We start from the raw sequence: 25,215 nt of genomic DNA, 5'->3' as shown, positions 1-25,215 counted from the left end.
CAGCTGTTCAATTTGAACCTTCTTTTACTATCTCATAGAGAAACTAACACAATTTTCAGGTTCAAAAAGGTCAACGGAACTTGGGATTCCCAGCCAGTCTCCCATGCTGGTACTTGCCAAGCCTTAAGCTGCATTGCTGCTGCGATCTGACGAGAGCAGGCACATTCAGCTTAGAATGGCCGTTGACAGCAGCTGTTCAATTTGAACCTTCTTTTACTATCTCATAGAGAAACTAACACAATTTTCAGGTTCAAAAAGGTCAACAGAACTTGGGATTCCCAGCCAGTCTTCCATGCTGGTACTTGCCAAGCCTTAAGCTGCATTGCTGCTGCGATCTGACGAGAGCAGGCACATTCAGCTTAGAATGGCCGTTGACAGCAGCTGTTCAATTTGAACCTTCTTTTACTATCTCATAGAGAAACTAACACAATTTTCAGGTTCAAAAAGGTCAACGGAACTTGGGATTCCCAGCCAGTCTCCCATGCTGGTACTTGCCAAGCCTTAAGCTGCATTGCTGCTGCGATCTGACGAGAGCAGGCACATTCAGCTTAGAATGGCCGTTGACAGTAGCTGTTCAGTTTGAACCTTCTTTTACTATCTCATAGAGAAACTAACACAATTTTCAGGTTCAAAAAGGTCAACGGAACTTGGGATTCCCAGCCAGTCTCCCATGCTGGTACTTGCCAAGCCTTAAGCTGCATTGCTGCTGCGATCTGACGAGAGCAGGCACATTCAGCTTAGAATGGCCGTTGACAGCAGCTGTTCAATTTGAACCTTCTTTTACCATCTTTGACAGAGAAACTAACAATTTTCAGGTTCAAAAAGGTCAACGGAACTTGGGATTCCCAGCCAGTCTCCCATGCTGGTACTTGCCAAGCCTTAAGCTGCATTGCTGCTGCGATCTGACGAGAGCAGGCACATTCAGCTTAGAATGGCCGGTGACAGCAGCTGTTCAATTTGAACCTTCTTTTACTATCTCATAGAGAAACTAACACAATTTTCAGGTTCAAAAAGGTCAACGGAACTTGGGATTCCCAGCCAGTCTCCCATGCTGGTACTTGCCAAGCCTTAAGCTGCATTGCTGCTGCGATCTGACGAGAGCAGGCACATTCAGCTTAGAATGGCCGTTGACAGCAGCTGTTCAATATGAACCTTCTTTTACTATCTCATAGAGAAACTAACACAATTTTCAGGTTCAAAAAGGTCAACAGAACTTGGGATTCCCAGCCAGTCTCCCATGCTGGTACTTGCCAAGCCTTAAGCTGCTGCGATCTGACGAGAGCAGGCACATTCAGCTTAGAATGGCCGTTGACAGCAGCTGTTCAATTTGAACCTTCTTTTACTATCTCATAGAGAAACTAACACAATTTTCAGGTTCAAAAAGGTCAACAGAACTTGGGATTCCCAGCCAGTCTCCCATGCTGGTACTTGCCAAGCCTTAAGCTGCATTGCTGCTGCGATCTGACGAGAGCAGGCACATTCAGCTTAGAATGGCTGTTGACAGCAGCTGTTCAATTTGAACCTTCTTTTACTATCTCATAGAGAAACTAACACAATTTTCAGGTTCAAAAAGGTCAACGGAACTTGGGATTCCCAGCCAGTCTCCCATGCTGGTACTTGCCAAGCCTTAAGCTGCATTGATGCTGCGATCTGACGAGAGCAGGCACATTCAGCTTAGAATGGCCGTTGACAGCAGCTGTTCAGTTTAAACCTTCTTTTACTATCTCATAGAGAAACTAACACAATTTTCAGGTTCAAAAAGGTCAACGGAACTTGGGATTCCCAGCCAGTCTCCCATGCTGGTACTTGCCAAGCCTTAAGCTGCATTGCTGCTGCGATCTGACGAGAGCAGGCACATTCAGCTTAGAATGGCCGTTGACAGCAGCTGTTCAGTTTGAACCTTCTTTTACTATCTCATAGAGAAACTAACACAATTTTCAGGTTCAAAAAGGTCAACGGAACTTGGGATTCCCAGCCAGTCTCCCATGCTGGTACTTGCCAAGCCTTAAGCTGCATTGCTGCTGCGATCTGACGAGAGCAGGCACATTCAGCTTAGAATGGCCGTTGACAGCAGCTGTTCAATTTGAACCTTCTTTTACTATCTCATAGAGAAACTAACACAATTTTCAGGTTCAAAAAGGTCAACGGAACTTGGGATTCCCAGCCAGTCTCCCATGCTGGTACTTGCCAAGCCTTAAGCTGCATTGCTGCTGCGATCTGACGAGAGCAGGCACATTCAGCTTAGAATGGCCGTTGACAGCAGCTGTTCAATTTGAACCTTCTTTTACTATCTCATAGAGAAACTAACACAATTTTCAGGTTCAAAAAGGTCAACAGAACTTGGGATTCCCAGCCAGTCTTCCATGCTGGTACTTGCCAAGCCTTAAGCTGCATTGCTGCTGCGATCTGACGAGAGCAGGCACATTCAGCTTAGAATGGCTGTTGACAGCAGCTGTTCAATTTGAACCTTCTTTTACTATCTCATAGAGAAACTAACACAATTTTCAGGTTCAAAAAGGTCAACGGAACTTGGGATTCCCAGCCAGTCTCCCATGCTGGTACTTGCCAAGCCTTAAGCTGCATTGATGCTGCGATCTGACGAGAGCAGGCACATTCAGCTTAGAATGGCCGTTGACAGCAGCTGTTCAGTTTGAACCTTCTTTTACTATCTCATAGAGAAACTAACACAATTTTCAGGTTCAAAAAGGTCAACGGAACTTGGGATTCCCAGCCAGTCTCCCATGCTGGTACTTGCCAAGCCTTAAGCTGCATTGCTGCTGCGATGTGACGAGAGCAGGCACATTCAGCTTAGAATGGCCGTTGACAGTAGCTGTTCAGTTTGAACCTTCTTTTACTATCTCATAGAGAAACTAACACAATTTTCAGGTTCAAAAAGGTCAACGGAACTTGGGATTCCCAGCCAGTCTCCCATGCTGGTACTTGCCAAGCCTTAAGCTGCATTGCTGCTGCGATCTGACGAGAGCAGGCACATTCAGCTTAGAATGGCCGTTGACAGCAGCTGTTCAATTTGAACCTTCTTTTACCATCTTTGACAGAGAAACTAACAATTTTCAGGTTCAAAAAGGTCAACGGAACTTGGGATTCCCAGCCAGTCTCCCATGCTGGTACTTGCCAAGCCTTAAGCTGCATTGCTGCTGCGATCTGACGAGAGCAGGCACATTCAGCTTAGAATGGCCGTTGACAGCAGCTGTTCAATTTGAACCTTCTTTTACTATCTCATAGAGAAACTAACACAATTTTCAGGTTCAAAAAGGTCAACGGAACTTGGGATTCCCAGCCAGTCTCCCATGCTGGTACTTGCCAAGCCTTAAGCTGCATTGCTGCTGCGATCTGACGAGAGCAGGCACATTCAGCTTAGAATGGCCGTTGACAGCAGCTGTTCAATATGAACCTTCTTTTACTATCTCATAGAGAAACTAACACAATTTTCAGGTTCAGAAAGGTCAACGGAACTTGGGATTCCCAGCCAGTCTCCCATGCTGGTACTTGCCAAGCCTTAAGCTGCTGCGATCTGACGAGAGCAGGCACATTCAGCTTAGAATGGCCGTTGACAGCAGCTGTTGAATTTGAACCTTCTTTTACTATCTCATAGAGAAACTAACACAATTTTCAGGTTCAAAAAGGTCAACAGAACTTGGGATTCCCAGCCAGTCTCCCATGCTGGTACTTGCCAAGCCTTAAGCTGCATTGCTGCTGCGATCTGACGAGAGCAGGCACATTCAGCTTAGAATGGCTGTTGACAGCAGCTGTTCAATTTGAACCTTCTTTTACTATCTCATAGAGAAACTAACACAATTTTCAGGTTCAAAAAGGTCAACGGAACTTGGGATTCCCAGCCAGTCTCCCATGCTGGTACTTGCCAAGCCTTAAGCTGCATTGATGCTGCGATCTGACGAGAGCAGGCACATTCAGCTTAGAATGGCCGTTGACAGCAGGTGTTCAGTTTAAACCTTCTTTTACTATCTCATAGAGAAACTAACACAATTTTCAGGTTCAAAAAGGTCAACGGAACTTGGGATTCCCAGCCAGTCTCCCATGCTGGTACTTGCCAAGCCTTAAGCTGCATTGCTGCTGCGATCTGACGAGAGCAGGCACATTCAGCTTAGAATGGCCGTTGACAGCAGCTGTTCAGTTTGAACCTTCTTTTACTATCTCATAGAGAAACTAACACAATTTTCAGGTTAAAAAAGGTCAACGGAACTTGGGATTCCCAGCCAGTCTCCCATGCTGGTACTTGCCAAGCCTTAAGCTGCATTGCTGCTGCGATCTGACGAGAGCAGGCACATTCAGCTTAGAATGGCCGTTGACAGCAGCTGCTCAATTTGAACCTTCTTTTACCATCTTTGACAGAGAAACTAACAATTTTCAGGTTCAAAAAGGTCAACGGAACTTGGGATTCCCAGCCAGTCTCCCATGCTGGTACTTGCCAAGCCTTAAGCTGCATTGCTGCTGCGATCTGACGAGAGCAGGCACATTCAGCTTAGAATGGCCGTTGATAGCAGCTGTTCAGTTTGAACCTTCTTTTACTATCTCATAGAGAAACTAACACAATTTTCAGGTTCAAAAAGGTCAACGGAACTTGGGATTCCCAGCCAGTCTCCCATGCTGGTACTTGCCAAGCCTTAAGCTGCATTGCTGCTGCGATCTGACGAGAGCAGGCACATTCAGCTTAGAATGGCCGTTGACAGCAGCTGTTCAATTTGAACCTTCTTTTACTATCTCATAGAGAAACTAACACAATTTTCAGGTTCAAAAACGTCAACAGAACATGGGATTCCCAGCCAGTCTCCCATGCTGGTACTTGCCAAGCCTTAAGCTGCATTGCTGCTGCGATCTGACGAGAGCAGGCACATTCAGCTTAGAATGGCCGTTGACAGCAACTGTTCACTTTGAACCTTCTTTTACTATCTCATAGAGAAACTAACACAATTTTCAGGTTCAAAAAGGTCAACGGAACTTGGGATTCCCAGCCAGTCTCCCATGCTGGTACTTGCCAAGCCTTAAGCTGCATTGCTGCTGCGATCTGATGAGAGTAGGCACATTCAGCTTAGATTGGCTGTTGACAGCAGCTGTTCAATTTGAACCTTCTTTTACTATCTCATAGAGAAACTAACACAATTTTCAGGTTCAAAAAGGTCAACGGAACTTGGGATTCCCAGCCAGTCTCCCATGCTGGTACTTGCCAAGCCTTAAGCTGCATTGCTGCTGCGATCTGACGAGAGCAGGCACATTCAGCTTAGAATGGCCGTTGACAGCAGCTGTTCAATTTGAACCTTCTTTTACTATCTCATAGAGAAACTAACACAATTTTCAGGTTCAAAAAGGTCAACGGAACTTGGGATTCCCAGCCAGTCTCCCATGCTGGTACTTGCCAAGCCTTAAGCTGCTGCGATCTGACGAGAGCAGGCACATTCAGCTTAGAATGGCCGTTGACAGCAGCTGTTCAATTTGAACCTTCTTTTACTATCTCATAGAGAAACTAACACAATTTTCAGGTTCAAAAAGGTCAACGGAACTTGGGATTCCCAGCCAGTCTCCCATGCTGGTACTTGCCAAGCCTTAAGCTGCATTGCTGCTGCGATCTGACGAGAGCAGGCACATTCAGCTTAGAATGGCCGTTGACAGCAGCTGTTCAATTTGAACCTTCTTTTACTATCTCATAGAGAAACTAACACAATTTTCAGGTTCAAAAAGGTCAACGGAACTTGGGATTCCCAGCCAGTCTCCCATGCTGGTACTTGCCAAGCCTTAAGCTGCTGCGATCTGACGAGAGCAGGCACATTCAGCTTAGAATGGCCGTTGACAGCGGCTGTTCAATTTGAACCTTCTTTTACTATCTCATAGAGAAACTAACACAATTTTCAGGTTCAAAAAGGTCAACAGAACTTGGGATTCCCAGCCAGTCTCCCATGCTGGTACTTGCCAAGCCTTAAGCTGCATTGCTGCTGCGATCTGACGAGAGCAGGCACATTCAGCTTAGAATGGCTGTTGACAGCAGCTGTTCAATTTGAACCTTCTTTTACTATCTCATAGAGAAACTAACACAATTTTCAGGTTCAAAAAGGTCAACGGAACTTGGGATTCCCAGCCAGTCTCCCATGCTGGTACTTGCCAAGCCTTAAGCTGCATTGCTGCTGCGATCTGACGAGAGCAGGCACATTCAGCTTAGATTGGCTGTTGACAGCAGCTGTTCAATTTGAACCTTCTTTTACTATCTCATAGAGAAACTAACACAATTTTCAGGTTCAAAAAGGTCAACAGAACTTGGGATTCGCAGCCAGTCTCCCATGCTGGTACTTGCCAAGCCTTAAGCCGCATCGCTGCTGTGATCCAACAAGAGCACGCACATTCAGCTTAGAATGGCCGTTGACAGCAGCTGTTCAATTTGAACCTTCTTTTACTATCTCATAGAGAAACTAACACAATTTTCAGGTTCAAAAAGGTCAACGGAACTTGGGATTCCCAGCCAGTCTCCCATGCTGGTACTTGCCAAGCCTTAAGCTGCATTGCTGCTGCGATCTGACGAGAGCAGGCACATTCAGCTTAGAATGGCCGTTGACAGCAGCTGTTCAATTTGAACCTTCTTTTACTATCTCATAGAGAAACTAACACAATTTTCAGGTTCAAAAAGGTCAACGGAACTTGGGATTCCCAGCCAGTCTCCCATGCTGGTACTTGCCAAGCCTTAAGCTGCATTGCTGCTGCCATGTGACGAGAGCAGGCACATTCAGCTTAGAATAGCCGTTGACAGCAGCTGTTCAATTTGAACCTTCTTTTACCATCTTTGACAGAGAAACTAACAATTTTCAGGTTCAAAAAGGTCAACGGAACTTGGGATTCCCAGCCAGTCTCCCATGCTGGTACTTTCCAAGCCTTAAGCTGCATTGCTGCTGCGATCTGACGAGAGCAGGCACATTCAGCTTAGAATGGCCGTTGACAGCAGCTGTTCAATTTGAACCTTCTTTTACTATCTCATAGAGAAACTAACACAATTTTCAGGTTCAAAAAGGTCAACGGAACTTGGGATTCCCAGCCAGTCTCCCATGCTGGTACTTGCCAAGCCTTAAGCTGCATTGCTGCTGCGATCTGACGAGAGCAGGCACATTCAGCTTAGAATGGCCGTTGACAGCAGCTGTTCAATTTGAACCTTCTTTTACTATCTCATAGAGAAACTAACACAATTTTCAGGTTCAAAAAGGTCAACAGAACTTGGGATTCCCAGCCAGTCTCCCATGCTGGTACTTGCCAAGCCTTAAGCTGCATTGCTGCTGCGATCTGACGAGAGCAGGCACATTCAGCTTAGAATGGCCGTTGACAGCAGCTGTTCAATTTGAACCTTCTTTTACCATCTTTGACAGAGAAACTAACAATTTTCAGGTTCAAAAAGGTCAACGGAACTTGGGATTCCCAGCCAGTCTCCCATGCTGGTACTTGCCAAGCCTTAAGCTGCATTGCTGCTGCGATCTGACGAGAGCAGGCACATTCAGCTTAGAATGGCCGTTGACAGCAGCTGTTCAATTTGAACCTTCTTTTACTATCTCATAGAGAAACTAACACAATTTTCAGGTTCAAAAAGGTCAACGGAACTTGGGATTCCCAGCCAGTCTCCCATGCTGGTACTTGCCAAGCCTTAAGCTGCTGCGATCTGACGAGAGCAGGCACATTCAGCTTAGAATGGCCGTTGACAGCAGCTGTTCAATTTGAACCTTCTTTTACTTTCTCATAGAGAAACTAACACAATTTTCAGGTTCAAAAAGGTCAACGGAACTTGGGATTCCCAGCCAGTCTCCCATGCTGGTACTTGCCAAGCCTTAAGCTGCATTGCTGCTGCCATGTGACGAGAGCAGGCACATTCAGCTTAGAATAGCCGTTGACAGCAGCTGTTCAATTTGAACCTTCTTTTACTATCTCATAGAGAAACTAACACAATTTTCAGGTTCAAAAAGGTCAACAGAACTTGGGATTCCCAGCCAGTCTCCCATGCTGGTACTTGCCAAGCCTTAAGCTGCTGCGATCTGACGAGAGCAGGCACATTCAGCTTAGAATGGCCGTTGACAGCGGCTGTTCAATTTGAACCTTCTTTTACTATCTCATAGAGAAACTAACACAATTTTCAGGTTCAAAAAGGTCAACAGAACTTGGGATTCCCAGCCAGTCTCCCATGCTGGTACTTGCCAAGCCTTAAGCTGCATTGCTGCTGCGATCTGACGAGAGCAGGCACATTCAGCTTAGAATGGCTGTTGACAGCAGCTGTTCAATTTGAACCTTCTTTTACTATCTCATAGAGAAACTAACACAATTTTCAGGTTCAAAAAGGTCAACGGAACTTGGGATTCCCAGCCAGTCTCCCATGCTGGTACTTGCCAAGCCTTAAGCTGCATTGATGCTGCGATCTGACGAGAGCAGGCACATTCAGCTTAGAATGGCCGTTGACAGCAGCTGTTCAGTTTGAACCTTCTTTTACTATCTCATAGAGAAACTAACACAATTTTCAGGTTCAAAAAGGTCAACGGAACTTGGGATTCCCAGCCAGTCTCCCATGCTGGTACTTGCCAAGCCTTAAGCTGCATTGCTGCTGCGATCTGACGAGAGCAGGCACATTCAGCTTAGAATGGCCGTTGACAGCAGCTGTTCAGTTTGAACCTTCTTTTACTATCTCATAGAGAAACTAACACAATTTTCAGGTTCAAAAAGGTCAACGGAACTTGGGATTCCCAGCCAGTCTCCCATGCTGGTACTTGCCAAGCCTTAAGCTGCATTGCTGCTGCGATCTGACGAGAGCAGGCACATTCAGCTTAGAATGGCCGTTGACAGCAGCTGATCAATTTGAACCTTCTTTTACCATCTTTGACAGAGAAACTAACAATTTTTAGGTTCAAAAAGGTCAACGGAACTTGGGATTCCCAGCCAGTCTCCCATGCTGGTACTTGCCAAGCCTTAAGCTGCATTGCTGCTGCGATCTGACGAGAGCAGGCACATTCAGCTTAGAATGGCCGTTGACAGCAGCTGTTCAATTTGAACCTTCTTTTACTATCTCATAGAGAAACTAACACAATTTTCAGGTTCAAAAAGGTCAACGGAACTTGGGATTCCCAGCCAGTCTCCCATGCTGGTACTTGCCAAGCATTAAGCTGCTGCGATCTGACGAGAGCAGGCACATTCAGCTTAGAATGGCCGTTGACAGCAGCTGTTCAATTTGAACCTTCTTTTACTATCTCATAGAGAAACTAACACAATTTTCAGGTTCAAAAAGGTCAACGGAACTTGGGATTCCCAGCCAGTCTCCCATGCTGGTACTTGCCAAGCCTTAAGCTGCATTGCTGCTGCGATCTGACGAGAGCAGGCACATTCAGCTTAGAATGGCCGTTGACAGCAGCTGTTCAATTTGAACCTTCTTTTACTATCTCATAGAGAAACTAACACAATTTTCAGGTTCAAAAAGGTCAACGGAACTTGGGATTCCCAGCCAGTCTCCCATGCTGGTACTTGCCAAGCCTTAAGCTGCATTGCTGCTGCGATCTGACGAGAGCAGGCACATTCAGCTTAGAATGGCCGTTGACAGCAGCTGTTCAATTTGAACCTTCTTTTACTATCTCATAGAGAAACTAACACAATTTTCAGGTTCAAAAAGGTCAACGGAACTTGGGATTCCCAGCCAGTCTCCCATGCTGGTACTTGCCAAGCCTTAAGCTGCTGCGATCTGACGAGAGCAGGCACATTCAGCTTAGAATGGCCGTTGACAGCAGCTGTTCAATTTGAACCTTCTTTTACTTTCTCATAGAGAAACTAACACAATTTTCAGGTTCAAAAAGGTCAACGGAACTTGGGATTCCCAGCCAGTCTCCCATGCTGGTACTTGCCAAGCCTTAAGCTGCATTGCTGCTGCGATCTGACGAGAGTAGGCACATTCAGCTTAGATTGGCTGTTGACAGCAGCTGTTCAATTTGAACCTTCTTTTACTATCTCATAGAGAAACTAACACAATTTTCAGGTTCAAAAAGGTCAACGGAACTTGGGATTCCCAGCCAGTCTCCCATGCTGGTACTTGCCAAGCCTTAAGCTGCATTGCTGCTGCGATCTGACGAGAGCAGGCACATTCAGCTTAGAATGGCCGTTGACAGCAGCTGTTCAATTTGAACCTTCTTTTACTATCTCATAGAGAAACTAACACAATTTTCAGGTTCAAAAAGGTCAACGGAACTTGGGATTCCCAGCCAGTCTCCCATGCTGGTACTTGCCAAGCCTTAAGCTGCATTGCTGCAGCCATCTGACGAGAGCAGGCACATTCAGCTTAGAATGGCCGTTGACAGCAGCTGTTCAATTTGAACCTTCTTTTACCATCTTTGACAGAGAAACTAACAATTTTCAGGTTCAAAAAGGTCAACGGAACTTGGGATTCCCAGCCAGTCTCCCATGCTGGTACTTTCCAAGCCTTAAGCTGCATTGCTGCTGCGATCTGACGAGAGCAGGCACATTCAGCTTAGAATGGCCGTTGACAGCAGCTGTTCAATTTGAACCTTCTTTTACTATCTCATAGAGAAACTAACACAATTTTCAGGTTCAAAAAGGTCAACGGAACTTGGGATTCCCAGCCAGTCTCCCATGCTGGTACTTGCCAAGCCTTAAGCTGCATTGCTGCTGCGATCTGACGAGAGCAGGCACATTCAGCTTAGAATGGCCGTTGACAGCAGCTGTTCAATTTGAACCTTCTTTTACTATCTCATAGAGAAACTAACACAATTTTCAGGTTCAAAAAGGTCAACGGAACTTGGGATTCCCAGCCAGTCTCCCATGCTGGTACTTGCCAAGCCTTAAGCTGCATTGCTGCTGCGATCTGACGAGAGCAGGCACATTCAGCTTAGAATGGCCGTTGACAGCAGCTGTTCAATTTGAACCTTCTTTTACTATCTCATAGAGAAACTAACACAATTTTCAGGTTCAAAAAGGTCAACAGAACTTGGGATTCCCAGCCAGTCTCCCATGCTGGTACTTGCCAAGCCTTAAGCTGCATTGCTGCTGCGATCTGACGAGAGCAGGCACATTCAGCTTAGAATGGCCGTTGACAGCAGCTGTTCAATTTGAACCTTCTTTTACCATCTTTGACAGAGAAACTAACAATTTTCAGGTTCAAAAAGGTCAACGGAACTTGGGATTCCCAGCCAGTCTCCCATGCTGGTACTTGCCAAGCCTTAAGCTGCTGCGATCTGACGAGAGCAGGCACATTCAGCTTAGAATGGCCGTTGACAGCAGCTGTTCAATTTGAACCTTCTTTTACTATCTCATAGAGAAACTAACACAATTTTCAGGTTCAAAAAGGTCAACGGAACTTGGGATTCCCAGCCAGTCTCCCATGCTGGTACTTGCCAGGCCTTAAGCTGCATTGCTGCTGCGATCTGACGAGAGCAGGCACATTCAGCTTAGAATGGCCGTTGACAGCAGCTGTTCAATTTGAACCTTCTTTTACTATCTCATAGAGAAACTAACACAATTTTCAGGTTCAAAAAGGTCAACGGAACTTGGGATTCCCAGCCAGTCTCCCATGCTGGTACTTGCCAAGCCTTAAGCTGCTGCGATCTGACGAGAGCAGGCACATTCAGCTTAGAATGGGCGTTGACAGCAGCTGTTCAATTTGAACCTTCTTTTACTATCTCATAGAGAAACTAACACAATTTTCAGGTTCAAAAAGGTCAACAGAACTTGGGATTCCCAGCCAGTCTCCCATGCTGGTACTTGCCAAGCCTTAAGCTGCATTGCTGCTGCGATCTGACGAGAGCAGGCACATTCAGCTTAGAATGGCTGTTGACAGCAGCTGTTCAATTTGAACCTTCTTTTACTATCTCATAGAGAAACTAACACAATTTTCAGGTTCAAAAAGGTCAACGGAACTTGGGATTCCCAGCCAGTCTCCCATGCTGGTACTTGCCAAGCCTTAAGCTGCATTGATGCTGCGATCTGACGAGAGCAGGCACATTCAGCTTAGAATGGCCGTTGACAGCAGCTGTTCAGTTTGAACCTTCTTTTACTATCTCATAGAGAAACTAACACAATTTTCAGGTTCAAAAAGGTCAACGGAACTTGGGATTCCCAGCCAGTCTCCCATGCTGGTACTTGCCAAGCCTTAAGCTGCATTGCTGCTGCGATCTGACGAGAGCAGGCACATTCAGCTTAGAATGGCCGTTGACAGCAGCTGTTCAGTTTGAACCTTCTTTTACTATCTCATAGAGAAACTAACACAATTTTCAGGTTCAAAAAGGTCAACGGAACTTGGGATTCCCAGCCAGTCTCCCATGCTGGTACTTGCCAAGCCTTAAGCTGCATTGCTGCTGCGATCTGACGAGAGCAGGCACATTCAGCTTAGAATGGCCGTTGACAGCAGCTGTTCAATTTGAAACTTCTTTTACCATCTTTGACAGAGAAACTAACAATTTTCAGGTTCAAAAAGGTCAACGGAACTTGGGATTCCCAGCCAGTCTCCCATGCTGGTACTTGCCAAGCCTTAAGCTGCATTGCTGCTGCGATCTGACGAGAGCAGGCACATTCAGCTTAGAATGGCCGTTGACAGCAGCTGTTCAATTTGAACCTTCTTTTACTATCTCATAGAGAAACTAACACAATTTTCAGGTTCAAAAAGGTCAACAGAACTTGGGATTCCCAGCCAGTCTTCCATGCTGGTACTTGCCAAGCCTTAAGCTGCATTGCTGCTGCGATCTGACGAGAGCAGGCACATTCAGCTTAGAATGGCTGTTGACAGCAGCTGTTCAATTTGAACCTTCTTTTACTATCTCATAGAGAAACTAACACAATTTTCAGGTTCAAAAAGGTCAACGGAACTTGGGATTCCCAGCCAGTCTCCCATGCTGGTACTTGCCAAGTCTTAAGCTGCATTGCTGCTGCGATCTGACGAGAGCAGGCACATTCAGCTTAGAATGGCCGTTGACAGCAGCTGTTCAATTTGAACCTTCTTTTACCATCTTTGACAGAGAAACTAACAATTTTCAGGTTCAAAAAGGTCAACGGAACTTGGGATTCCCAGCCAGTCTCCCATGCTGGTACTTGCCAAGCCTTAAGCTGCATTGCTGCTGCGATCTGACGAGAGCAGGCACATTCAGCTTAGAATGGCCGTTGACAGCAGCTGTTCAATTTGAACCTTCTTTTACTATCTCATAGAGAAACTAACACAATTTTCAGGTTCAAAAAGGTCAACGGAACTTGGGATTCCCAGCCAGTCTCCCATGCTGGTACTTGCCAAGCCTTAAGCTGCATTGCTGCTGCGATCTGACGAGAGCAGGCACATTCAGCTTAGAATGGCCGTTGACAGCAGCTGTTCAATTTGAACCTTCTTTTACTATCTCATAGAGAAACTAACACAATTTTCAGGTTCAAAAAGGTCAACAGAACTTGGGATTCCCAGCCAGTCTTCCATGCTGGTACTTGCCAAGCCTTAAGCTGCATTGCTGCTGCGATCTGACGAGAGCAGGCACATTCAGCTTAGAATGGCCGTTGACAGCAGCTGTTCAATTTGAACCTTCTTTTACTATCTCATAGAGAAACTAACACAATTTTCAGGTTCAAAAAGGTCAACGGAACTTGGGATTCCCAGCCAGTCTCCCATGCTGGTACTTGCCAAGCCTTAAGCTGCATTGCTGCTGCGATCTGACGAGAGCAGGCACATTCAGCTTAGAATGGCCGTTGACAGTAGCTGTTCAGTTTGAACCTTCTTTTACTATCTCATAGAGAAACTAACACAATTTTCAGGTTCAAAAAGGTCAACGGAACTTGGGATTCCCAGCCAGTCTCCCATGCTGGTACTTGCCAAGCCTTAAGCTGCATTGCTGCTGCGATCTGACGAGAGCAGGCACATTCAGCTTAGAATGGCCGTTGACAGCAGCTGTTCAATTTGAACCTTCTTTTACCATCTTTGACAGAGAAACTAACAATTTTCAGGTTCAAAAAGGTCAACGGAACTTGGGATTCCCAGCCAGTCTCCCATGCTGGTACTTGCCAAGCCTTAAGCTGCATTGCTGCTGCGATCTGACGAGAGCAGGCACATTCAGCTTAGAATGGCCGGTGACAGCAGCTGTTCAATTTGAACCTTCTTTTACTATCTCATAGAGAAACTAACACAATTTTCAGGTTCAAAAAGGTCAACGGAACTTGGGATTCCCAGCCAGTCTCCCATGCTGGTACTTGCCAAGCCTTAAGCTGCATTGCTGCTGCGATCTGACGAGAGCAGGCACATTCAGCTTAGAATGGCCGTTGACAGCAGCTGTTCAATATGAACCTTCTTTTACTATCTCATAGAGAAACTAACACAATTTTCAGGTTAAAAAAGGTCAACAGAACTTGGGATTCCCAGCCAGTCTCCCATGCTGGTACTTGCCAAGCCTTAAGCTGCTGCGATCTGACGAGAGCAGGCACATTCAGCTTAGAATGGCCGTTGACAGCAGCTGTTGAATTTGAACCTTCTTTTACTATCTCATAGAGAAACTAACACAATTTTCAGGTTCAAAAAGGTCAACAGAACTTGGGATTCCCAGCCAGTCTCCCATGCTGGTACTTGCCAAGCCTTAAGCTGCATTGCTGCTGCGATCTGACGAGAGCAGGCACATTCAGCTTAGAATGGCTGTTGACAGCAGCTGTTCAATTTGAACCTTCTTTTACTATCTCATAGAGAAACTAACACAATTTTCAGGTTCAAAAAGGTCAACGGAACTTGGGATTCCCAGCCAGTCTCCCATGCTGGTACTTGCCAAGCCTTAAGCTGCATTGATGCTGCGATCTGACGAGAGCAGGCACATTCAGCTTAGAATGGCCGTTGACAGCAGCTGTTCAGTTTAAACCTTCTTTTACTATCTCATAGAGAAACTAACACAATTTTCAGGTTCAAAAAGGTCAACGGAACTTGGGATTCCCAGCCAGTCTCCCATGCTGGTACTTGCCAAGCCTTAAGCTGCATTGCTGCTGCGATCTGACGAGAGCAGGCACATTCAGCTTAGAATGGCCGTTGACAGCAGCTGTTCAGTTTGAACCTTCTTTTACTATCTCATAGAGAAACTAACACAATTTTCAGGTTAAAAAAGGTCAACGGAACTTGGGATTCCCAGCCAGTCTCCCATGCTGGTACTTGCCAAGCCTTAAGCTGCATTGCTGCTGCGATCTGACGAGAGCAGGCACATTCAGCTTAGAATGGCCGTTGACAGCAGCTGTTCAATTTGAACCTTCTTTTACCATCTTTGACAGAGAAACTAACAATTTTCAGGTTCAAAAAGGTCAACGGAACTTGGGATTCCCAGCCAGTCTCCCATGCTGGTACTTGCCAAGCCTTAAGCTGCATTGCTGCTGCGATCTGACGAGAGCAGGCACATTCAGCTTAGAATGGCCGTTGATAGCAGCTGTTCAGTTTGAACCTTCTTTTACTATCTCATAGAGAAACTAACACAATTTTCAGGTTCAAAAAGGTCAACGGAACTTGGGATTCCCAGCCAGTCTCCCATGCTGGTACTTGCCAAGCCTTAAGCTGCATTGCTGCTGCGATCTGACGAGAGCAGGCACATTCAGCTTAGAATGGCCGTTGACAGCAGCTGTTCAATTTGAACCTTCTTTTACTATCTCATAGAGAAACTAACACAATTTTCAGGTTCAAAAAGGTCAACAGAACATGGGATTCCCAGCCAGTCTCCCATGCTGGTACTTGCCAAGCCTTAAGCTGCATTGCTGCTGCGATCTGACGAGAGCAGGCACATTCAGCTTAGAATGGCCGTTGACAGCAACTGTTCACTTTGAACCTTCTTTTACTATCTCATAGAGAAACTAACACAATTTTCAGGTTCAAAAAGGTCAACGGAACTTGGGATTCCCAGCCAGTCTCCCATGCTGGTACTTGCCAAGCCTTAAGCTGCATTGCTGCTGCGATCTGACGAGAGTAGGCACATTCAGCTTAGATTGGCTGTTGACAGCAGCTGTTCAATTTGAACCTTCTTTTACTATCTCATAGAGAAACTAACACAATTTTCAGGTTCAAAAAGGTCAACGGAACTTGGGATTCCCAGCCAGTCTCCCATGCTGGTACTTGCCAAGCCTTTAGCTGCATTGCTGCTGCGATCTGATGAGAGCAGGCACATTCAGCTTAGAATGGCCGTTGACAGCAGCTGTTCAATTTGAACCTTCTTTTACTATCTCATAGAGAAACTAACACAATTTTCAGGTTCAAAAAGGTCAACGGAACTTGGGATTCCCAGCCAGTCTCCCATGCTGGTACTTGCCAAGCCTTAAGCTGCTGCGATCTGACGAGAGCAGGCACATTCAGCTTAGAATGGCCGTTGACAGCAGCTGTTCAATTTGAACCTTCTTTTACTATCTCATAGAGAAACTAACACAATTTTCAGGTTCAAAAAGGTCAACGGAACTTGGGATTCCCAGCCAGTCTCCCATGCTGGTACTTGCCAAGCCTTAAGCTGCATTGCTGCTGCGATCTGACGAGAGCAGGCACATTCAGCTTAGAATGGCCGTTGACAGCAGCTGTTCAATTTGAACCTTCTTTTACTATCTCATAGAGAAACTAACACAATTTTCAGGTTCAAAAAGGTCAACGGAACTTGGGATTCCCAGCCAGTCTCCCATGCTGGTACTTGCCAAGCCTTAAGCTGCTGCGATCTGACGAGAGCAGGCACATTCAGCTTAGAATGGCCGTTGACAGCGGCTGTTCAATTTGAACCTTCTTTTACTATCTCATAGAGAAACTAACACAATTTTCAGGTTCAAAAAGGTCAACAGAACTTGGGATTCCCAGCCAGTCTCCCATGCTGGTACTTGCCAAGCCTTAAGCTGCATTGCTGCTGCGATCTGACGAGAGCAGGCACATTCAGCTTAGAATGGCTGTTGACAGCAGCTGTTCAATTTGAACCTTCTTTTACTATCTCATAGAGAAACTAACACAATTTTCAGGTTCAAAAAGGTCAACGGAACTTGGGACTCCCAGCCAGTCTCCCATGCTGGTACTTGCCAAGCCTTAAGCTGCATTGCTGCTGCGATCTGACGAGAGCAGGCACATTCAGCTTAGATTGGCTGTTGACAGCAGCTGTTCAATTTGAACCTTCTTTTACTATCTCATAGAGAAACTAACACAATTTTCAGGTTCAAAAAGGTCAACAGAACTTGGGATTCGCAGCCAGTCTCCCATGCTGGTACTTGCCAAGCCTTAAGCCGCATCGCTGCTGTGATCCAACAAGAGCACGCACATTCAGCTTAGAATGGCCGTTGACAGCAGCTGTTCAATTTGAACCTTCTTTTACTATCTCATAGAGAAACTAACACAATTTTCAGGTTCAAAAAGGTCAACGGAACTTGGGATTCCCAGCCAGTCTCCCATGCTGGTACTTGCCAAGCCTTAAGCTGCATTGCTGCTGCGATCTGACGAGAGCAGGCACATTCAGCTTAGAATGGCTGTTGACAGCAGCTGTTCAATTTGAACCTTCTTTTACTATCTCATAGAGAAACTAACACAATTTTCAGGTTCAAAAAGGTCAACGGAACTTGGGATTCCCAGCCAGTCTCCCATGCTGGTACTTGCCAAGCCTTAAGCTGCATTGCTGCTGCCATGTGACGAGAGCAGGCACATTCAGCTTAGAATAGCCGTTGACAGCAGCTGTTCAATTTGAACCTTCTTTTACCATCTTTGACAGAGAAACTAACAATTTTCAGGTTCAAAAAGGTCAACGGAACTTGGGATTCCCAGCCAGTCTCCCATGCTGGTACTTTCCAAGCCTTAAGCTGCATTGCTGCTGCGATCTGACGAGAGCAGGCACATTCAGCTTAGAATGGCCGTTGACAGCAGCTGTTCAATTTGAACCTTCTTTTACTATCTCATAGAGAAACTAACACAATTTTCAGGTTCAAAAAGGTCAACGGAACTTGGGATTCCCAGCCAGTCTCCCATGCTGGTACTTGCCAAGCCTTAAGCTGCATTGCTGCTGCGATCTGACGAGAGCAGGCACATTCAGCTTAGAATGGCCGTTGACAGCAGCTGTTCAATTTGAACCTTCTTTTACTATCTCATAGAGAAACTAACACAATTTTCAGGTTCAAAAAGGTCAACAGAACTTGGGATTCCCAGCCAGTCTCCCATGCTGGTACTTGCCAAGCCTTAAGCTGCATTGCTGCTGCGATCTGACGAGAGCAGGCACATTCAGCTTAGAATGGCCGTTGACAGCAGCTGTTCAATTTGAACCTTCTTTTACCATCTTTGACAGAGAAACTAACAATTTTCAGGTTCAAAAAGGTCAACGGAACTTGGGATTCCCAGCCAGTCTCCCATGCTGGTACTTGCCAAGCCTTAAGCTGCATTGCTGCTGCGATCTGACGAGAGCAGGCACATTCAGCTTAGAATGGCCGTTGACAGCAGCTGTTCAATTTGAACCTTCTTTTACTATCTCATAGAGAAACTAACACAATTTTCAGGTTCAAAAAGGTCAACGGAACTTGGGATTCCCAGCCAGTCTCCCATGCTGGTACTTGCCAAGCCTTAAGCTGCTGCGATCTGACGAGAGCAGGCACATTCAGCTTAGAATGGCCGTTGACAGCAGCTGTTCAATTTGAACCTTCTTTTACTTTCTCATAGAGAAACTAACACAATTTTCAGGTTCAAAAAGGTCAACGGAACTTGGGATTCCCAGCCAGTCTCCCATGCTGGTACTTGCCAAGCCTTAAGCTGCATTGCTGCTGCCATGTGACGAGAGCAGGCACATTCAGCTTAGAATAGCCGTTGACAGCAGCTGTTCAATTTGAACCTTCTTTTACTATCTCATAGAGAAACTAACACAATTTTCAGGTTCAAAAAGGTCAACAGAACTTGGGATTCCCAGCCAGTCTCCCATGCTGGTACTTGCCAAGCCTTAAGCTGCTGCGATCTGACGAGAGCAGGCACATTCAGCTTAGAATGGCCGTTGACAGCGGCTGTTCAATTTGAACCTTCTTTTACTATCTCATAGAGAAACTAACACAATTTTCAGGTTCAAAAAGGTCAACAGAACTTGGGATTCCCAGCCAGTCTCCCATGCTGGTACTTGCCAAGCCTTAAGCTGCATTGCTGCTGCGATCTGACGAGAGCAGGCACATTCAGCTTAGAATGGCTGTTGACAGCAGCTGTTCAATTTGAACCTTCTTTTACTATCTCATAGAGAAACTAACACAATTTTCAGGTTCAAAAAGGTCAACGGAACTTGGGATTCCCAGCCAGTCTCCCATGCTGGTACTTGCCAAGCCTTAAGCTGCATTGATGCTGCGATCTGACGAGAGCAGGCACATTCAGCTTAGCATGGCCGTTGACAGCAGCTGTTCAGTTTGAACCTTCTTTTACTATCTCATAGAGAAACTAACACAATTTTCAGGTTCAAAAAGGTCAACGGAACTTGGGATTCCCAGCCAGTCTCCCATGCTGGTACTTGCCAAGCCTTAAGCTGCATTGCTGCTGCGATCTGACGAGAGCAGGCACATTCAGCTTAGAATGGCCGTTGACAGCAGCTGTTCAGTTTGAACCTTCTTTTACTATCTCATAGAGAAACTAACACAATTTTCAGGTTCAAAAAGGTCAACGGAACTTGGGATTCCCAGCCAGTCTCCCATGCTGGTACTTGCCAAGCCTTAAGCTGCATTGCTGCTGCGATCTGACGAGAGCAGGCACATTCAGCTTAGAATGGCCGTTGACAGCAGCTGTTCAATTTGAACCTTCTTTTACCATCTTTGACAGAGAAACTAACAATTTTCAGGTTCAAAAAGGTCAACGGAACTTGGGATTCCCAGCCAGTCTCCCATGCTGGTACTTGCCAAGCCTTAAGCTGCATTGCTGCTGCGATCTGACGAGAGCAGGCACATTCAGCTTAGAATGGCCGTTGACAGCAGCTGTTCAATTTGAACCTTCTTTTACTATCTCATAGAGAAACTAACACAATTTTCAGGTTCAAAAAGGTCAACGGAACTTGGGATTCCCAGCCAGTCTCCCATGCTGGTACTTGCCAAGCATTAAGCTGCTGCGATCTGACGAGAGCAGGCACATTCAGCTTAGAATGGCCGTTGACAGCAGCTGTTCAATTTGAACCTTCTTTTACTATCTCATAGAGAAACTAACACAATTTTCAGGTTCAAAAAGGTCAACGGAACTTGGGATTCCCAGCCAGTCTCCCATGCTGGTACTTGCCAAGCCTTAAGCTGCATTGCTGCTGCGATCTGACGAGAGCAGGCACATTCAGCTTAGAATGGCCGTTGACAGCAGCTGTTCAATTTGAACCTTCTTTTACTATCTCATAGAGAAACTAACACAATTTTCAGGTTCAAAAAGGTCAACGGAACTTGGGATTCCCAGCCAGTCTCCCATGCTGGTACTTGCCAAGCCTTAAGCTGCATTGCTGCTGCGATCTGACGAGAGCAGGCACATTCAGCTTAGAATGGCCGTTGACAGCAGCTGTTCAATTTGAACCTTCTTTTACTATCTCATAGAGAAACTAACACAATTTTCAGGTTCAAAAAGGTCAACAGAACATGGGATTCCCAGCCAGTCTCCCATGCTGGTACTTGCCAAGCCTTAAGCTGCATTGCTGCTGCGATCTGACGAGAGCAGGCACATTCAGCTTAGAATGGCCGTTGACAGCAACTGTTCACTTTGAACCTTCTTTTACTATCTCATAGAGAAACTAACACAATTTTCAGGTTCAAAAAGGTCAACGGAACTTGGGATTCCCAGCCAGTCTCCCATGCTGGTACTTGCCAAGCCTTAAGCTGCATTGCTGCTGCGATCTGACGAGAGTAGGCACATTCAGCTTAGATTGGCTGTTGACAGCAGCTGTTCAATTTGAACCTTCTTTTACTATCTCATAGAGAAACTAACACAATTTTCAGGTTCAAAAAGGTCAACGGAACTTGGGATTCCCAGCCAGTCTCCCATGCTGGTACTTGCCAAGCCTTAAGCTGCATTGCTGCTGCGATCTGACGAGAGCAGGCACATTCAGCTTAGAATGGCCGTTGACAGCAGCTGTTCAATTTGAACCTTCTTTTACTATCTCATAGAGAAACTAACACAATTTTCAGGTTCAAAAAGGTCAACGGAACTTGGGATTCCCAGCCAGTCTCCCATGCTGGTACTTGCCAAGCCTTAAGCTGCTGCGATCTGACGAGAGCAGGCACATTCAGCTTAGAATGGCCGTTGACAGCAGCTGTTCAATTTGAACCTTCTTTTACTATCTCATAGAGAAACTAACACAATTTTCAGGTTCAAAAAGGTCAACGGAACTTGGGATTCCCAGCCAGTCTCCCATGCTGGTACTTGCCAAGCCTTAAGCTGCATTGCTGCTGCGATCTGACGAGAGCAGGCACATTCAGCTTAGAATGGCCGTTGACAGCAGCTGTTCAATTTGAACCTTCTTTTACTATCTCATAGAGAAACTAACACAATTTTCAGGTTCAAAAAGGTCAACGGAACTTGGGATTCCCAGCCAGTCTCCCATGCTGGTACTTGCCAAGCCTTAAGCTGCTGCGATCTGACGAGAGCAGGCACATTCAGCTTAGAATGGCCGTTGACAGCGGCTGTTCAATTTGAACCTTCTTTTACTATCTCATAGAGAAACTAACACAATTTTCAGGTTCAAAAAGGTCAACAGAACTTGGGATTCCCAGCCAGTCTCCCATGCTGGTACTTGCCAAGCCTTAAGCTGCATTGCTGCTGCGATCTGACGAGAGCAGGCACATTCAGCTTAGAATGGCTGTTGACAGCAGCTGTTCAATTTGAACCTTCTTTTACTATCTCATAGAGAAACTAACACAATTTTCAGGTTCAAAAAGGTCAACGGAACTTGGGACTCCCAGCCAGTCTCCCATGCTGGTACTTGCCAAGCCTTAAGCTGCATTGCTGCTGCGATCTGACGAGAGCAGGCACATTCAGCTTAGATTGGCTGTTGACAGCAGCTGTTCAATTTGAACCTTCTTTTACTATCTCATAGAGAAACTAACACAATTTTCAGGTTCAAAAAGGTCAACAGAACTTGGGATTCGCAGCCAGTCTCCCATGCTGGTACTTGCCAAGCCTTAAGCCGCATCGCTGCTGTGATCCAACAAGAGCACGCACATTCAGCTTAGAATGGCCGTTGACAGCAGCTGTTCAATTTGAACCTTCTTTTACTATCTCATAGAGAAACTAACACAATTTTCAGGTTCAAAAAGGTCAACGGAACTTGGGATTCCCAGCCAGTCTCCCATGCTGGTACTTGCCAAGCCTTAAGCTGCATTGCTGCTGCGATCTGACGAGAGCAGGCACATTCAGCTTAGAATGGCCGTTGACAGCAGCTGTTCAATTTGAACCTTCTTTTACTATCTCATAGAGAAACTAACACAATTTTCAGGTTCAAAAAGGTCAACGGAACTTGGGATTCCCAGCCAGTCTCCCATGCTGGTACTTGCCAAGCCTTAAGCTGCATTGCTGCTGCCATGTGACGAGAGCAGGCACATTCAGCTTAGAATAGCCGTTGACAGCAGCTGTTCAATTTGAACCTTCTTTTACCATCTTTGACAGAGAAACTAACAATTTTCAGGTTCAAAAAGGTCAACGGAACTTGGGATTCCCAGCCAGTCTCCCATGCTGGTACTTTCCAAGCCTTAAGCTGCATTGCTGCTGCGATCTGACGAGAGCAGGCACATTCAGCTTAGAATGGCCGTTGACAGCAGCTGTTCAATTTGAACCTTCTTTTACTATCTCATAGAGAAACTAACACAATTTTCAGGTTCAAAAAGGTCAACGGAACTTGGGATTCCCAGCCAGTCTCCCATGCTGGTACTTGCCAAGCCTTAAGCTGCATTGCTGCTGCGATCTGACGAGAGCAGGCACATTCAGCTTAGAATGGCCGTTGACAGCAGCTGTTCAATTTGAACCTTCTTTTACTATCTCATAGAGAAACTAACACAATTTTCAGGTTCAAAAAGGTCAACAGAACTTGGGATTCCCAGCCAGTCTCCCATGCTGGTACTTGCCAAGCCTTAAGCTGCATTGCTGCTGCGATCTGACGAGAGCAGGCACATTCAGCTTAGAATGGCCGTTGACAGCAGCTGTTCAATTTGAACCTTCTTTTACCATCTTTGACAGAGAAACTAACAATTTTCAGGTTCAAAAAGGTCAACGGAACTTGGGATTCCCAGCCAGTCTCCCATGCTGGTACTTGCCAAGCCTTAAGCTGCATTGCTGCTGCGATCTGACGAGAGCAGGCACATTCAGCTTAGAATGGCCGTTGACAGCAGCTGTTCAATTTGAACCTTCTTTTACTATCTCATAGAGAAACTAACACAATTTTCAGGTTCAAAAAGGTCAACGGAACTTGGGATTCCCAGCCAGTCTCCCATGCTGGTACTTGCCAAGCCTTAAGCTGCTGCGATCTGACGAGAGCAGGCACATTCAGCTTAGAATGGCCGTTGACAGCAGCTGTTCAATTTGAACCTTCTTTTACTTTCTCATAGAGAAACTAACACAATTTTCAGGTTCAAAAAGGTCAACGGAACTTGGGATTCCCAGCCAGTCTCCCATGCTGGTACTTGCCAAGCCTTAAGCTGCATTGCTGCTGCCATGTGACGAGAGCAGGCACATTCAGCTTAGAATAGCCGTTGACAGCAGCTGTTCAATTTGAACCTTCTTTTACTATCTCATAGAGAAACTAACACAATTTTCAGGTTCAAAAAGGTCAACAGAACTTGGGATTCCCAGCCAGTCTCCCATGCTGGTACTTGCCAAGCCTTAAGCTGCTGCGATCTGACGAGAGCAGGCACATTCAGCTTAGAATAGCCGTTGACAGCGGCTGTTCAATTTGAACCTTCTTTTACTATCTCATAGAGAAACTAACACAATTTTCAGGTTCAAAAAGGTCAACAGAACTTGGGATTCCCAGCCAGTCTCCCATGCTGGTACTTGCCAAGCCTTAAGCTGCATTGCTGCTGCGATCTGACGAGAGCAGGCACATTCAGCTTAGAATGGCTGTTGACAGCAGCTGTTCAATTTGAACCTTCTTTTACTATCTCATAGAGAAACTAACACAATTTTCAGGTTCAAAAAGGTCAACGGAACTTGGGATTCCCAGCCAGTCTCCCATGCTGGTACTTGCCAAGCCTTAAGCTGCATTGATGCTGCGATCTGACGAGAGCAGGCACATTCAGCTTAGAATGGCCGTTGACAGCAGCTGTTCAGTTTGAACCTTCTTTTACTATCTCATAGAGAAACTAACACAATTTTCAGGTTCAAAAAGGTCAACGGAACTTGGGATTCCCAGCCAGTCTCCCATGCTGGTACTTGCCAAGCCTTAAGCTGCATTGCTGCTGCGATCTGACGAGAGCAGGCACATTCAGCTTAGAATGGCCGTTGACAGCAGCTGTTCAGTTTGAACCTTCTTTTACTATCTCATAGAGAAACTAACACAATTTTCAGGTTCAAAAAGGTCAACGGAACTTGGGATTCCCAGCCAGTCTCCCATGCTGGTACTTGCCAAGCCTTAAGCTGCATTGCTGCTGCGATCTGACGAGAGCAGGCACATTCAGCTTAGAATGGCCGTTGACAGCAGCTGTTCAATTTGAACCTTCTTTTACCATCTTTGACAGAGAAACTAACAATTTTCAGGTTCAAAAAGGTCAACGGAACTTGGGATTCCCAGCCAGTCTCCCATGCTGGTACTTGCCAAGCCTTAAGCTGCATTGCTGCTGCGATCTGACGAGAGCAGGCACATTCAGCTTAGAATGGCCGTTGACAGCAGCTGTTCAATTTGAACCTTCTTTTACTATCTCATAGAGAAACTAACACAATTTTCAGGTTCAAAAAGGTCAACGGAACTTGGGATTCCCAGCCAGTCTCCCATGCTGGTACTTGCCAAGCATTAAGCTGCTGCGATCTGACGAGAGCAGGCACATTCAGCTTAGAATGGCCGTTGACAGCAGCTGTTCAATTTGAACCTTCTTTTACTATCTCATAGAGAAACTAACACAATTTTCAGGTTCAAAAAGGTCAACGGAACTTGGGATTCCCAGCCAGTCTCCCATGCTGGTACTTGCCAAGCCTTAAGCTGCATTGCTGCTGCGATCTGACGAGAGCAGGCACATTCAGCTTAGAATGGCCGTTGACAGCAGCTGTTCAATTTGAACCTTCTTTTACTATCTCATAGAGAAACTAACACAATTTTC

General features: G+C 45.8%; 48 pseudogenes; all 48 read right to left on the bottom strand.

Moving 5' to 3' along the window:
* Positions 1 to 12,651: 12,651 nt before the first annotated feature.
* LOC140089140 (5S ribosomal RNA) lies at positions 12,652 to 12,770 on the bottom strand (annotated as a pseudogene).
* A 70-nt stretch (positions 12,771 to 12,840) lies between these two features.
* LOC140084054 (5S ribosomal RNA) lies at positions 12,841 to 12,959 on the bottom strand (annotated as a pseudogene).
* A 70-nt stretch (positions 12,960 to 13,029) lies between these two features.
* Positions 13,030 to 13,148, bottom strand: LOC140102138 (5S ribosomal RNA; annotated as a pseudogene).
* A 70-nt stretch (positions 13,149 to 13,218) lies between these two features.
* LOC140102137 (5S ribosomal RNA) lies at positions 13,219 to 13,337 on the bottom strand (annotated as a pseudogene).
* A 70-nt stretch (positions 13,338 to 13,407) lies between these two features.
* On the bottom strand, positions 13,408 to 13,526 carry LOC140087491 (5S ribosomal RNA; annotated as a pseudogene).
* Positions 13,527 to 13,596: 70 nt separating this feature from the next.
* Positions 13,597 to 13,715, bottom strand: LOC140102136 (5S ribosomal RNA; annotated as a pseudogene).
* Positions 13,716 to 13,785: 70 nt separating this feature from the next.
* On the bottom strand, positions 13,786 to 13,904 carry LOC140102135 (5S ribosomal RNA; annotated as a pseudogene).
* A 70-nt stretch (positions 13,905 to 13,974) lies between these two features.
* Positions 13,975 to 14,093, bottom strand: LOC140091803 (5S ribosomal RNA; annotated as a pseudogene).
* A 70-nt stretch (positions 14,094 to 14,163) lies between these two features.
* LOC140102133 (5S ribosomal RNA) lies at positions 14,164 to 14,282 on the bottom strand (annotated as a pseudogene).
* Positions 14,283 to 14,533: 251 nt separating this feature from the next.
* On the bottom strand, positions 14,534 to 14,652 carry LOC140081959 (5S ribosomal RNA; annotated as a pseudogene).
* A 70-nt stretch (positions 14,653 to 14,722) lies between these two features.
* Positions 14,723 to 14,841, bottom strand: LOC140084554 (5S ribosomal RNA; annotated as a pseudogene).
* Positions 14,842 to 14,911: 70 nt separating this feature from the next.
* On the bottom strand, positions 14,912 to 15,030 carry LOC140102132 (5S ribosomal RNA; annotated as a pseudogene).
* A 70-nt stretch (positions 15,031 to 15,100) lies between these two features.
* Positions 15,101 to 15,219, bottom strand: LOC140102131 (5S ribosomal RNA; annotated as a pseudogene).
* Positions 15,220 to 15,289: 70 nt separating this feature from the next.
* LOC140085095 (5S ribosomal RNA) lies at positions 15,290 to 15,408 on the bottom strand (annotated as a pseudogene).
* A 70-nt stretch (positions 15,409 to 15,478) lies between these two features.
* LOC140102129 (5S ribosomal RNA) lies at positions 15,479 to 15,597 on the bottom strand (annotated as a pseudogene).
* Positions 15,598 to 15,667: 70 nt separating this feature from the next.
* Positions 15,668 to 15,786, bottom strand: LOC140087808 (5S ribosomal RNA; annotated as a pseudogene).
* A 259-nt stretch (positions 15,787 to 16,045) lies between these two features.
* On the bottom strand, positions 16,046 to 16,164 carry LOC140078586 (5S ribosomal RNA; annotated as a pseudogene).
* Positions 16,165 to 16,415: 251 nt separating this feature from the next.
* LOC140102128 (5S ribosomal RNA) lies at positions 16,416 to 16,534 on the bottom strand (annotated as a pseudogene).
* A 251-nt stretch (positions 16,535 to 16,785) lies between these two features.
* LOC140081958 (5S ribosomal RNA) lies at positions 16,786 to 16,904 on the bottom strand (annotated as a pseudogene).
* A 70-nt stretch (positions 16,905 to 16,974) lies between these two features.
* On the bottom strand, positions 16,975 to 17,093 carry LOC140098180 (5S ribosomal RNA; annotated as a pseudogene).
* A 259-nt stretch (positions 17,094 to 17,352) lies between these two features.
* On the bottom strand, positions 17,353 to 17,471 carry LOC140090165 (5S ribosomal RNA; annotated as a pseudogene).
* Positions 17,472 to 17,730: 259 nt separating this feature from the next.
* Positions 17,731 to 17,849, bottom strand: LOC140084748 (5S ribosomal RNA; annotated as a pseudogene).
* A 70-nt stretch (positions 17,850 to 17,919) lies between these two features.
* LOC140102127 (5S ribosomal RNA) lies at positions 17,920 to 18,038 on the bottom strand (annotated as a pseudogene).
* Positions 18,039 to 18,108: 70 nt separating this feature from the next.
* Positions 18,109 to 18,227, bottom strand: LOC140081409 (5S ribosomal RNA; annotated as a pseudogene).
* A 70-nt stretch (positions 18,228 to 18,297) lies between these two features.
* Positions 18,298 to 18,416, bottom strand: LOC140102126 (5S ribosomal RNA; annotated as a pseudogene).
* A 621-nt stretch (positions 18,417 to 19,037) lies between these two features.
* Positions 19,038 to 19,156, bottom strand: LOC140081957 (5S ribosomal RNA; annotated as a pseudogene).
* Positions 19,157 to 19,226: 70 nt separating this feature from the next.
* LOC140083647 (5S ribosomal RNA) lies at positions 19,227 to 19,345 on the bottom strand (annotated as a pseudogene).
* Positions 19,346 to 19,415: 70 nt separating this feature from the next.
* Positions 19,416 to 19,534, bottom strand: LOC140102125 (5S ribosomal RNA; annotated as a pseudogene).
* A 70-nt stretch (positions 19,535 to 19,604) lies between these two features.
* LOC140102124 (5S ribosomal RNA) lies at positions 19,605 to 19,723 on the bottom strand (annotated as a pseudogene).
* Positions 19,724 to 19,793: 70 nt separating this feature from the next.
* Positions 19,794 to 19,912, bottom strand: LOC140102122 (5S ribosomal RNA; annotated as a pseudogene).
* A 251-nt stretch (positions 19,913 to 20,163) lies between these two features.
* Positions 20,164 to 20,282, bottom strand: LOC140102121 (5S ribosomal RNA; annotated as a pseudogene).
* Positions 20,283 to 20,352: 70 nt separating this feature from the next.
* Positions 20,353 to 20,471, bottom strand: LOC140102120 (5S ribosomal RNA; annotated as a pseudogene).
* A 70-nt stretch (positions 20,472 to 20,541) lies between these two features.
* Positions 20,542 to 20,660, bottom strand: LOC140087807 (5S ribosomal RNA; annotated as a pseudogene).
* A 259-nt stretch (positions 20,661 to 20,919) lies between these two features.
* Positions 20,920 to 21,038, bottom strand: LOC140102119 (5S ribosomal RNA; annotated as a pseudogene).
* A 251-nt stretch (positions 21,039 to 21,289) lies between these two features.
* On the bottom strand, positions 21,290 to 21,408 carry LOC140102117 (5S ribosomal RNA; annotated as a pseudogene).
* Positions 21,409 to 21,659: 251 nt separating this feature from the next.
* On the bottom strand, positions 21,660 to 21,778 carry LOC140081955 (5S ribosomal RNA; annotated as a pseudogene).
* Positions 21,779 to 21,848: 70 nt separating this feature from the next.
* LOC140098179 (5S ribosomal RNA) lies at positions 21,849 to 21,967 on the bottom strand (annotated as a pseudogene).
* A 259-nt stretch (positions 21,968 to 22,226) lies between these two features.
* LOC140102116 (5S ribosomal RNA) lies at positions 22,227 to 22,345 on the bottom strand (annotated as a pseudogene).
* Positions 22,346 to 22,604: 259 nt separating this feature from the next.
* On the bottom strand, positions 22,605 to 22,723 carry LOC140084737 (5S ribosomal RNA; annotated as a pseudogene).
* Positions 22,724 to 22,793: 70 nt separating this feature from the next.
* On the bottom strand, positions 22,794 to 22,912 carry LOC140102115 (5S ribosomal RNA; annotated as a pseudogene).
* A 70-nt stretch (positions 22,913 to 22,982) lies between these two features.
* On the bottom strand, positions 22,983 to 23,101 carry LOC140081408 (5S ribosomal RNA; annotated as a pseudogene).
* Positions 23,102 to 23,171: 70 nt separating this feature from the next.
* LOC140102114 (5S ribosomal RNA) lies at positions 23,172 to 23,290 on the bottom strand (annotated as a pseudogene).
* A 621-nt stretch (positions 23,291 to 23,911) lies between these two features.
* On the bottom strand, positions 23,912 to 24,030 carry LOC140081954 (5S ribosomal RNA; annotated as a pseudogene).
* Positions 24,031 to 24,100: 70 nt separating this feature from the next.
* Positions 24,101 to 24,219, bottom strand: LOC140084553 (5S ribosomal RNA; annotated as a pseudogene).
* Positions 24,220 to 24,289: 70 nt separating this feature from the next.
* LOC140102113 (5S ribosomal RNA) lies at positions 24,290 to 24,408 on the bottom strand (annotated as a pseudogene).
* Positions 24,409 to 24,478: 70 nt separating this feature from the next.
* On the bottom strand, positions 24,479 to 24,597 carry LOC140102110 (5S ribosomal RNA; annotated as a pseudogene).
* A 70-nt stretch (positions 24,598 to 24,667) lies between these two features.
* Positions 24,668 to 24,786, bottom strand: LOC140102109 (5S ribosomal RNA; annotated as a pseudogene).
* A 251-nt stretch (positions 24,787 to 25,037) lies between these two features.
* On the bottom strand, positions 25,038 to 25,156 carry LOC140102108 (5S ribosomal RNA; annotated as a pseudogene).
* Positions 25,157 to 25,215: the final 59 nt, after the last annotated feature.

The sequence above is a fragment of the Engystomops pustulosus genome, chromosome 9 (assembly GCF_040894005.1).
Source record: "Engystomops pustulosus chromosome 9, aEngPut4.maternal, whole genome shotgun sequence".
Lineage (NCBI taxonomy): Eukaryota > Metazoa > Chordata > Amphibia > Anura > Leptodactylidae > Engystomops > Engystomops pustulosus.
The sequence above is the reverse complement of the archived record's forward strand: the minus strand, read 5'-3'. Positions and strand labels throughout refer to the sequence as shown.